Raw genomic sequence first — 10,868 nt, forward strand, 5'->3', positions numbered from 1 at the left:
GGTTCTTCAAACCCTGGGTGTGCTGAGCGTGGGCAGTGTCAGCGTGGCCCGGCACCACTCACCCCCGCTGTCTGCTTGGCCCCCGGTTTGCAGAGTATGTTCAGGTTTCTACTGCCATGGCTGGGCAGCTCCTGGCAGCAGAGGACTCCCTGAGCCACAGCCTGGCTGTGGTGGGCACGTGAGAAGGGGACAGGGCTGGGAGGTGGGGGGGTGTAATTCTGGGGTGCTCTTTAATTGCAGAAGAGCCCACCTAGAGGGCTGTCGAATTGGGGAAGCTCCGTCAGATGCGTTCACTGGCACGTGACGCTTTTTCTGGAGCTTCCTTTAAAACACCCAAGTTGCTCTGTATTTGGGCACTGTCATCCCCGCACCTGCAGTCACACAAAACCCACCATGAACATTTGGGGTGACCTGCCAGTCTGCCGAGAGGCTTGGCAGAAAGAGCTGTTCCTTGCCCCTGTGGTGATGTCCCAGGTGATGTCAGCACGAAGCACAGGGACGAAGTTGGAAGGGCAGGGAAAGCTCGCTCTGATGCTGATGTCCCCTGCGAGCTGGAGGAGGTGCCACTCTCTGGGGTCTCCAGCTGGGACCACAGGTCCCTGGCAGCAGCTCTCAGCGTTGGCTGCACTTGGGAACCAGCAGCGCCCCCGGTTCTCTGCCTTTGCAGAGGAGACGCCGCAGCCTCCACGGTTGGGTGTCTGTGAGCCATCGGCAGGGCTGGGGATCCCATCCTGGAGCCAAAGGCTTGCTGCAGCATCCTCTGCTGGCCTGGGGCACCTTGGGTCAGCCCTTCCCTCCAGGCATCTCCCTGCAGCCCAGATGTTGTCCCCGATGCTCTCTCAGAGTTCAGGGGGACGAGTCGCACAATGTGCATGCAGGGAGCAGGGGAGGGAAGAGGCACGAAGGGTCCATGCCAGGCGAGGGGCTTCAGCTCTGCTTTGGCTCTCCCTTTCCAAGGCAGGCTCTGCCCTTCCACTCCCACGCACACACACGAAGATGACCCCCTGAGATCTGGTACCTGTCCAGGCCTCAGCCTCTGCCCCACGTTTTCCCAGAGCTGCCTTGGGCAGAGACCAGCCCACGGGGCTCCCAGAGCTGTCTGGGGGGGCAGACGTACCAGGAAGGACCAAGGGGGAGAAAGCCAGCCTGCCCCCAGCTCTGCTCTGTCTGGGAAAGCTGAGCCCAGCCCAGCCCATCCCCAGCTCTGCGGGGAGAACAGCTGGGCAAGGGGCAGGGGGATGGGGCTGCCTCCAAACCCAGCTCAGCTCCCCTCAGGGGTTGACCCCGCTGCGTTCTGGCTGACAGAAGTGACCGAGGAGCTCCTGGTCCAGCTCTACTGTAGGCTGGGGAGGAATGACAAAGACCTGCTGTATTAAGCCTAAGAACACCTGCTGTATTAAGAAAAAGGGTACAACAGGTGGTCGGGGGCATCCAAAGCAGAAGGGCTGGTCGGGGGCATCCAAAGCTCTCATGCGTGGAGCAACCGCTACTTCTTGCCACGTTTCTTGTTACTTTCGATCAGGAGCAGCCCCTGCTTCTTGATGTCTTCCTGGGTGAGGACAAGGCCGTGGTCTTCATCATCAAAAACAGGGGGGTCTGGAGGAGAGAGCAGAGAGGAGCGCGCTGGGGAGGGTCTACAGGGCCACCTCTGCTGTGCCTGTGTCCCTGGGGAGAGCTGGCCCCTTTTGGAGGGCTGGTGGCATCCCAGAGAGCCCCGTGCCAGGCCCTCGGGCACAGGCACTGCTGACGGGCTCTTCCAGCCCAGCAGCCCAGGGTGACCTGCAGGACCTGGGGATGCCACCACTGGGGTCCATCCCCAACACTGCAGGGGCTTCCCATGAAGGTCTGGAGCTGTGGGGCAGTGGGTTCACCTCCGCTTTGGTAAAAAAGGGCTGTGAGCTCCCAAAAGCTCCTTGTCTGCTCCAAGAGCATCTAATCAGAGGAGGCCACAGGCAGAGCCAAGCACTAGTTCTTCTTCACACCCAGCGAAGGGGATTTTGAAGACGAGGGCCCCCTCCTTGCCCCACTGCTGGGACTCAGCGCTTACCACCCCACCGGTTGCTGTCGTTCTCCCACATCCCCACCTAAAGCCACCCCCAGTGCTCAAAGCCTTGGAGACAGCCAAGGTCAGCCCCAAGGTCTGGAGGCAACTCCTGGGTCAGGGTCTGCTGGGACAGTGGGAGACAGGCAAGGACGCTCAGAACTCCCTGTGGGCAGGGGCTGGGACAGTCGCTGGGGGACATGTCCCCGCTGTGCTCTCCTACTCTCTGTGTCCTCCAAGGAAATCTTCAGGCTCTGGGGATCCTCCACCATCGTCTTCTCCAGGAGGTTTCTGACCTTCACAAAAGCCTGTGAAAGACACCCTGGGTTAACTGCTGAAGGGGAGGGGGGTGTTCCAAGCCCAGGGGTGCTCCACCTCCATGTCCCCCTGTGGGGGACACCCCGCAGCACCCAGTGCCACTTGGGGCTCAGCTGCTCCATGGCTCTTTCCTGGGGCCACCTCCATTGTCCCAGCTGGGAGGACAGCTTGGGATGGGCCACCTGGGAGAGCCCTGTGCGGGTCCCCAAAGGCCACCACAGGGATGGAGCCCCCACGCACGCACCTCGTCGTCCTCATCAAGGCTGTGGCTGTTAGAGGGCAGGCTGGCCATGCGCTGCACCAGGTACTGCAGCCTCTGCCTACAGTGCTGGAGCTTCTCCTGTACCACCCGGGCCTTGGCAGAAGCGTCCTGGAATCAGAGAGAGAACAACCACCTTGGTGGGGAGGAAGAGCCTCTTGGGGAGACAGTGGCCGCACCAAGCGTCACCGCGCTGTGCCGCTGCACCCCCAAGCACTGGCTGGAGCCGTGCTCACCCCCACACTGCATGGGTACCTGCCTGGGCACAGTGATGCCACACAGAAGGACGACGAGGTTGTCGATGGTGTTTTCAAACTGGAGCAGCAGATCCTCGTCCCTCAGCACCTGGGCTCGCATCTGCTCCTGCCGAGCCTCCTCCCACTGCAGCTTCCTCCTCAGCTCCTCCTCCAGCTTCCTACAGCCAAACACATTCACATCCATACAACTGTGTAGGGGTGCAGAGACACCCCACATTTGTTGCCAAAACTGCTCGTCTCGCCCCCCGCACTGCCTGCAGAGCAGATATGTTGTCTGCAACCCAACCCCACGCTGCTGGTCCCACTCCCCACGCCAGGCAAGGAGCAAGGGTCCTCCTGCTGCCACCCACAGCGGGAGCATTGGGTGCTCTGCCAGGACCATCACTGGGGGAGCACTCTGCTCAGAAAAGCTCCCAGAGCAGGGGGGGTCGGCGGCTGCAGCGGGATGGAGGAAGGGGGCCCTGTTGGGACACCCAGGATGCCCATGTCCCTCCTCCAAGGGTGGTGGCCCAGTTGGCACGACTGTCCCAAGGCCAGCAGCACCTGAGGGTGTTGGGGGGCTGGCGAAACTTCAGCTCAGCGTGCTTCAGCTCCAGCTTCCTCAGCATCTCCTTCAGCGCCTGCTGCTTCTCCTTGCACTGCTGGAGATACTGCTCCAGGTCTGCCGAGGAATTGTGCGGCGCCAGGAACCTGCCAGCCATGTCCTGGCCAGGGGAGAGCACAAGGACTCAGCCCATGGTGCTCCTGGAGGGTACAGGAGCTGGGCCGTGGCCTCGGGGAGGTTTCTGCACCACGGACTGCTGCAGGTTCATGGCATGGAGAAAAGCAGCTCCATCCCTGCCTGCAAAAGAGGGGGTCTGGGGGGCTGCAGGGGCAGAGGAGAGCAGAGAACCCCGCAAGGACACAAAGCAAGTAGAGAGGTCTCGTCTCCCCAGGGCTGGCGCAGCCCTGCATTTTAATGGAGATAGGTTTTTACATTACCCAGAGGTGGGAGCATGGCACCGCAGCCTTGGCCTTCTCCATCTTTGTGGTGACTCAGGCCTTGTGCTCCACCTGGGACTTGGTGGCCTCCAGTTGGGTGCCTGGGGTGGGAGGGAAGCGTCAGGGAACGCTGCCTGCAGCTGTGCCCACGTCCCACCCCTCTGCACCCCACCAGGCACTCACCCACAAGAGGGTCCTTCAGGTGCAGGTTCGAGAAGTCCACGGCGAGCTCATGCCTGGCTTGCTGCAAGGACATTCAGCGTCACCCCCAGAGCTGCTGGCACCCTGGGGGAGCTGGCCCTGCAGGCCTCCCACCCACAGGGGGCTCGGCACTGGTGCCTGTCACCTGCCCGCAGCCCTGCCTGTACTGGGTCCTCCCAGCTCACCTCTCTCAGATGCCTTTCCCTGCCTTCCTCTGTGTGCCCCTCCTGCGCGGCCTGGGAGCGGTACCTGAACTCTCTGTCCATCCGCAACTGGGTTTCCACCTTCTCCACGTCCTCCTGCAGCGTATCCAAGAAGGGAGAAGTGGCTGCCAAAGCCGGAATGGATCTTTGGGAGCCAGCTGAGCTTCTGGGGTGACCAGTGTCAAAAAGGACACTCCCTGCCCCCTCCATCTAAACAGGCTGGGAAGGAGAGTGGGCCAGGAGGGCTGGAGGATGGAGCGTGCTGAGCGCACTGCCTTCACCGTGGCTGGTGCTTTGGGCAGCCTGTCCCCAGCCCCAGGGCAGTCTGGCCCAAGAGTGAGACCCAGGAGGAGCTCTGGAGGCATCTGGGTGCTGTGGGCAAGCCCAGCTCAGTCTCTGTTGCAGGAAGACTCCCCAGCCGGGGCGTGTGGTGCCGTCTGTGGGCTCTGGAGTGTGGGAAAGTGCCCCAAGGTGCCCTGGACCATCTCACATTGGTTACAGCAGCAGCTCTGAGGGCATCCACAGCCACGAGCTCCATGTCTTCCAGCTCCCCATGGTACAGCTCAGCTGTTCCACACAGGAGGTCCAGGTGTAGAGGCAGGTGGGCCAGCTCCTGGGACACAGGGAGTCACAGCACCTCACCCCAGCGAGCCCCAGGGGTCCCCTGCAGTGTGACAGCAGGTGGAGGGGAGCAGGAGATCCTGGCTGATGTGGGAGGGCATCCCACCAGAGCAGCCGCTTGGACATCTCGTTGCCTTGGCAGGGGGAGTGGGTGGGACGATGACACAGTGAGGAGGAGCTCACCTTCTGTGAGAGACTGAAATGTCCTATGACTGGCTCAAAGCTTGCTTGTGTCTGTGCAAACCTCCAAGAGAAGCTGCTGCGGCCTGTGAATTGGTCTGGGGGATGTTGCCCAGAGAAGCAGGAGTGTATTGAAGGATGCACCCCCCCACTTCTTTGCGGTTGCATTGTCCGGACTCTTTAGACAAGCCTCAAAGGGGCAGAGCTGTGCTGAGCTGGCCCCATCCTGTAGCCATTTGTGGCCCTATTGTGTAGGCCAGACCCCATGCCTGCATGGCTAATGAACTGACAAGAGGCAAATGTTCCTGCCCTGAAGCCAGATGCAACAAAACCTGTGGGACCAGAGAAAAATAAAACCAACTAAAGGCGAGCAGATATGTTAATCAGCCGATATGATGAACTTAAAAAGACAGCAGAAAATTTTCTCAGTGTGCATCTACCATTGAAGCCAGATCCGTGTGCACCCACCACCGAAGAACTGAAGACTGAGGACCAACGGGACGCTGCTGGATCCATGGTGGTGACTGTTCTTGCAGCCCTATCCCACATCTTTGCTTTATTTCTGCCTTTTCCTTCCATTCTGTCCTATCGCTACCCCTCTTCACTTGTTTAATAATAAAAACCTGTTTTGGGTATATACGGCATTTGACCTCATTTGTGTCTTAATCTCGCTCTTGGGATTGTATCGAAACCTCCCCCAACATTGGATCGGGACACCTTCCTCAGGACATCCCGCACCGCCAGGTACAGGGCGGTCACCTTCTGTCCAGCATGGACTTTCATGAGCATCTTCTTGATGCTGTTCTCCAGCTGGCAAACCGCCTGGGGCAGAGACGGGAGGGGGGACACGGGGTGACCCTGCGTGCTGAGCCTGGAACCCACCCGGGGGGTGCAGGGCTTGGATGAAGGCCCCCCACAGGTGCTGCCACCCCAGGAAGGGGCCCTGGGTTCCTGCAGCTGCGCCTGGTGCTGTTTGTCCTCCTCGACAGCCTGCAGCCGCTGCAGCCACCTCTGCAACTCGTCCCGGGCTCCGCTCCGCTGCCTCACCTGGTCCAGCAGCATGTTGCAGGTGTTCACCCGGGAATAGATTTCGGCCTGGAGCTTCTCCTGGGCCACCTGGATGGGCATGAGAGCGTTGGCCAGGCTGGAGGCAGGGCTTGCTGGGCACCTTCTTGCAGGAGAAGGGTCCTGTCTGGAAAACTCCCCCCGAGGTAGAGCCACAGACGCTGGGACGTTGCTCCGGGACATCGTCGCTCCCTTGGCAGGACGGGCTCTGGGAGAGCTTTGCTCTGGGGGGCTGGTTGGGCTAAGGCAGAGGTGGGCATCTGCTGAGGGCAGCGCTGGGTCGGGCTTAGGGACCCTGCATAGCGCAGACCCGGGACTGGGCGCCAATAAAATCCATCGATCAGTGCCCCAGATGTGGCTGCTGGCAGAGAGCGGCAGCACCGCCCTGTCCCTGCAAGAGGCCCCTGGGGAAAGGCAGCTCCATGGGGCCAGAGCCCCTTGTCCCCACAGCCTTACAGCCAGGTCATAACCTGGGGACAGGCAGGGAAGGGCAGAGACAGCTTCTCTCCGGGACACATTTTGTTTCCTATAAACTCAGTCTCAGTCTTGCTCTCTCTCACACTCCCCCCTCCTCTGTATTTACATTGCAAATGGGACTATCAGCATCATGAAACTTTTTGTTTTAGAAAACAAGAACATTCATCTCAAAATTGTGTCAACAAAATATGCCTATTTGATTACTTCCCAACCCATCCAAAAAAAATTAGGATATTATTATTACTATTACTCACGCCTGCAGTTTATAAATATGAAGGTTAATAAAGCCATTTCATTCCCTGGGAACAAGTCTAGACTCATCTGTCTTCCCAGTTTATCACAATCTCCCAGCTGTGGGAGATAATCTACATTAAGAAATGGTGTCCCTGTGATTAATAGCAGTCTTGCAGGCTACAAACATACCCATTAGATTTCACATTTTATCTGATAAATACATTTCAGGGGAGTAACTCTGGAGGACAGAGAAAGTGTGCCACAACTGTCAAACTTAAAAGTCCACTTAGTTATCAAATCCACTAGGAACCACCATTGCCTTCTGCTGCTGCATAAAAGCAATTTGGAGAACAGGCCCAAGTTCTCAGCCTAAAAACAAGCAGCTGGAAAGGTAAATGCAGAGAAAACCCAGACTTTAACCCACCTAGCTGTGCATCATCCAGCCCTGCCTGGCACCACAGCCTTGGATCATCAGGCACCTGAGAGAAGCAGCCGCAGACCTCCCCTGCCCTCCTTCACACCCTGGTTGTATCACACACTGGTGGGCTTTCATGCCCAGCAATTCCCTTCACAAAAGCACATCCCTCGATCCCTTTTCCCCCCATCTAGTACATCCTTTTTTTTTAATGTCTTTTGTTGGTATTTCAGATCAAGGCAAATGGTTATAAAGTGTTGGTGAAGAATCTTTTTAAAAGCTAGCTGATCTAGACAGATAGACCAGATGATCTGCAGAAGGCTGCACAGGACCTAAATTACAAATGAAAGATATTAAACATTTTTAAGTGCCTTGTAGCTTCCCAGAGAATCTCCCAGAAAAGGCACCAGTCCATCTGTCTGTTTTATTTTCAGGTAAGTACTTTTGAGAATAGGTCAGAGGAGGAGATAAGTATAGACTGACAAGGCTGTAAGGCAGCAAGAATGAGTAGTCTTCAGATGGTGAAAGGAGAGGCTGTATATCCAACCAGAAGGACCAGCATCATCTTGTGTTCTAGAAATGAGAGATTTGCTTCATCCCTGCGTGTAAACTGAGGTGAGGCATTGTTTTAGAATGGTTTCATGAGGACAAATCTCTTCACCTGATACAATACACTCACCCCTACCTCCTTCATGCCCAGGGTCAAGTGTAAGAGATAAAACAGAGGATCCAAATTTGCTCCTGTAGGAAATCTGGCAGCGCTGCTGGCGATCAGAGCCCCCATGGCCTGAATGACTGCCCTGGAGCGAGAAAGGAAATTCACAGGAGAAATGGAAAGCTGATGAATAGGAAAACCCCTTCAGCATCCTACTTCCAAAGACATTTGGATCAGGGAAAAACCAGCAAATGGTATTTCCAAGTTAACAAATAGCAGTATCGTGTTAACATTCACAGTAAGCTGCCAGTCCCATTGGCTCCTGAAACGCTGCTGCAGCATCCCTTACTGCTTTGGGTTTGTACTTCAGAGGAGATTTTATGATCACAGAATCACTTGACTGCAAAGACAGAAAAAATTGGCATATGGAAAAATCCTTTTTTCTAACGCTGATATACAGATAACACTATCAAAGGACTTTTCCTCTCCATCAAAACAACCAAAGGATTAATTTGAGATTAAGTATGACAAAAAATGACCATAAACAGCAAATGCTAAGAAATGATAAGACGCCACACAGTGGCAACTGGGAGCTGTTACATTGCTTCTTTGGAAAAAATAATTATCAGCATTCCGATCAGATTTATAATTATTTTCTCTGCAAGTCTGAATTTTTAAATCACAGCTTGAAACAGGCCAGAATGGTAAACCTAATGAAGGTGGGACCCCAGGTGCCTGCAGCTGGGCCAGCTACAGCCACAGCGGGTGAGAGGGCTGTGCTGTCAAGCCACGTCAGACACTCCCGCTCACCCAGTATTAACCTGGAGTTACATCCAGTGAAAAGAGCGGCTGTAACCTCCATACTTATCCCCTGGCCTCCTAGGAGAACCTCGGGTCTCAGAGGAGAACAAAAAAAGGAGTGCAACAAAGAGAGCGTGTGCTTGTACGAGTCAGCGATGGGAAGAACTGCCGGGATGATTATCTCTGAAGCTAAGGAGGGATAGAGCGGGAGGCAGTGTTGCAGTCACAGCAGTGTGGTGCTCCCCCACAATGGCTGTGTCTTTGGGGGTCACAGTCCCCCTTCAGAGGCAAGAAGGGTGTTCTGCACTTTACAAGACCAAGACAAATGTCTGTGTGTTCTCATTTTTACCATTGCTCATGATAACGCCATTTGACCTTAATTTGTTCAAGGTTGCTGCAAAGCTGGTAATTGCAATCAAGCTATTTTATAAGTCCAGTTTTCAGGAGACCCAATTATTTATTATTTTAGTTTCAGTTCTAAGTGGATCATTTGTGTTTTCTCTGAGTAATATGCAGCATACAAAATATCCCTAAAACTAAGTGGAGAGATACAGAAGAATTACTGTCTGTCTCCTAAGTACCCATGGCTTTCAGAATACAAACCATTATTACACAAACACAGGAATTAGCGTGGTAGGCTTACACAGAGAATTAGAAATAGATAAAAGACACACTCTGTGCCATGAAGTTCTTAAGCTAAAAGATTTACTCAAGCAAGTAGCCCAGCTGACTTCAACCATCACACCATCGCAGTCCTCTTGTTAATTCAGCTCTTCGCGTTGCTCTAAACCTCTCAAACTTCCTTTTTAGCCTAAAAAACCAACTCCTCCCCACACACTCTAATATCCCCCACCTCTCTCTGTGCCAACCCAGATTCCTGAATGACACAATCTTTCTGGATACCCACCACCAGTACCCATTTTACTGGGAATGGGAACTCAGGCACTGGAGGTGACACCTCTAAGTAGCTGTTTCTAAAAATTTCGGTTAAAGTTCTTTATTTGCAAACACACATGGATGTCTTAAGCTACTGACTGGTTTTTGTGTGGATTTAATCTATTACCACAGGGCTATTCAGTAGATACAACTTCACTCAGTCCACAGAAGTAAAATACAAATTCACCTGGGTGCAATCTAGTGTGGCAGTAAGCATAGTGTTTACATCACAATCAGGTACAAAGAGTTGGTCTGATACCCCCAAGGAGAGCAGACTGTCTAAAGAAGCATCTTTTATAGGAGAGTTCAGAGATTTATTCCTGACTCTTTCCAATTGTGACTTTGGAAAATCCTTGCAAGCCCTTCCAAATTAGTAAGGCAAAGCTGACCTTTTTGGTAGCTGCTGGTAGGATACCTGATCTTGTCTTAAATACAAACTTAGCTGTGACCTTAACTAAATGAGAAAAACCTGAGTTTCAGCATGAAGAATCACATAGAAACACAGGGCAGTTTCAGCTAAACCTTACCTCCCAGACTGTTAACTACTATCTGACCTTTCAGAGACACTTTGCTGGGCGGGAGCAGTCAGGATTCTTCTCACCCTGACCCGGGGAAGTGGTAGCAGCAGTCAGGATGGCCACAGACACAGTGCTGGTGGATTTGCACCCACAGGCAGCACAGTGGAGGAAGTAACACAGTGGAGACGTAAATCCTCAGAGAGTCCTGTGTTACAGCAAAGAAGATTCAAATCAGACTTCAGAAAAAACTTTTTAATGGTTAAGAGAGTGAAGCACTGGGACGGATACTCAGGGAGATTGTGGAGTTTCCAACATAAAGTCTTGAACGTTAGCTTCCCTGAGGTACATACGTGGGTCCTGTTCTGGGCAGGAGATGAACTACAGGTGCTTCTGAGGTCTTTGCCAGTCCAATTTCTGTGACTCTGCTCTCAAGTCTATTGTCCCACCTCCTGAAAGATGGAAACAAATTTTTTGTTCCGTACTTTGTTTAGTGTATGCATTCATTGGCACTAATAACAGAAGTGAGAACAGGACACCACGTTTACAGGCTTCCACTTCTGAGCATCTTCTCCTCTCTCCTAGCACGTATGGAACCTTTTCCTTGAATCTGTACGGTGCTCTCCAGCCTCCTGACAGATCAACAACTGTGCGTGCTGCTGCCTTTCTGCGGTACCAAAAGAGAAGATCTGAAGGCTTTGCATTTTCA

General features: G+C 54.0%; 1 pseudogene; it reads right to left on the reverse strand.

Annotated features, from left to right (window-relative positions):
* Positions 1-1,486: 1,486 nt before the first annotated feature.
* On the reverse strand, positions 1,487-6,309 carry LOC141950923 (coiled-coil domain-containing protein 183-like; annotated as a pseudogene).
* Positions 6,310-10,868: the final 4,559 nt, after the last annotated feature.

Source organism: Strix uralensis, chromosome 16 (genome assembly GCF_047716275.1).
Source record: "Strix uralensis isolate ZFMK-TIS-50842 chromosome 16, bStrUra1, whole genome shotgun sequence".
NCBI classification, from domain to species: domain Eukaryota; kingdom Metazoa; phylum Chordata; class Aves; order Strigiformes; family Strigidae; genus Strix; species Strix uralensis.